This window comes from Mandrillus leucophaeus, unplaced genomic scaffold (genome assembly GCF_000951045.1).
Source record: "Mandrillus leucophaeus isolate KB7577 unplaced genomic scaffold, Mleu.le_1.0 Scaffold8, whole genome shotgun sequence".
Taxonomy (NCBI): Eukaryota; Metazoa; Chordata; class Mammalia; order Primates; family Cercopithecidae; genus Mandrillus; species Mandrillus leucophaeus.
The window spans coordinates 5,154,285-5,155,257 of NW_012108696.1; the positions used below are offsets into that span (position 1 = coordinate 5,154,285).

Below are 973 nucleotides of genomic sequence, written 5' to 3' on the forward strand. Positions count from 1 at the left end.
GCTCTTCACCCTTCCTTGTGTGACCTCCCCACACCCTCCTTTCCTGGGATCCCCTCCCAAATAAACTATTTACGCACACGAGTCCTTGTTTCAGTTCTGCTTTGTGGCAGCCCAGCCTGACTCGAGATGAGAGCTTCTAATAGGAGAGGCACACGCAGTTAATGCTGGAGAAAATGCCAGATTTGAAGGAGTAAATCAAGCGAGGATACCAGGGGCATGAGGAGAAGGGAAGGGAGTTCTTAGTTCCACTTACCCAAGAGCAGGACCAGGAAGCACCTGCTCCCCATAGCGCTGAGATGCCGGGAACAATCTCTCTCAAGCAGGACGCGGTCAGAGTGCCTGTAATGAATAAGCCCCATGAAATCCGATTTCTGATGGTCCCAAGTTCAGAAGCCACGTGGCCAATGCTTATCAAAATGTAAGGCTGAGGCAGGAGAATTGCTTGAAACCAGAAGGCAGAGGTAGCAGTGAGCCGAGATCGCACCACTGCACTCCAGGCTGGGCAACAGAGAAAGACTCTATCTCGAAACCAACCAACCAACAAACAAACAAACAAAAAACTTTTCATCTCTCCCTCTCGTTTGACCCAATAATTCTACCTCTGGTTAACTCTCTCAAGGAAAAGACCCTGCAAGGATGGTCATAGCACATTTCGTTATAGGGAACAAGTTTATCACTCAACAAATGCTAAAAAACGGATGCATCTGATGAAATATCCGGCTGGAATTTAAAATCCTGTTCTATGGCAATCAGCAAGATCAAGAGTGGAAAACTCCACCAGACAAACTACTCATTTCTTCTTCTTCTTTTTTTTTTTTTTACATTGCTGTCATTGATTTTATTTTTAATTTTTAATTCATAAATAATTATATATGCTTATGGGCTATAATATGATGTTTTGACTTATGCTGACATTGTGGAATAATTTTTTTTTTTTTTCCGTTCTATCACCCAGGCTGGAGTTCAGTGGCGC

General features: G+C 43.7%; 1 pseudogene across 1 annotated transcript in view; it reads right to left on the reverse strand.

Moving 5' to 3' along the window:
* LOC105530128 overlaps window positions 1-287 on the reverse strand; it is a 56,785-nt pseudogene extending 56,498 nt beyond the window's left edge. The window contains exon 1 of the transcript XR_001004600.1: window positions 254-287. The product of XR_001004600.1 is annotated as a putative EGF-like module-containing mucin-like hormone receptor-like 4 (transcript). The remainder of the gene's footprint in view (window positions 1-253) is intronic.
* Between the last annotated feature and the right edge of the window lie 686 nt (window positions 288-973).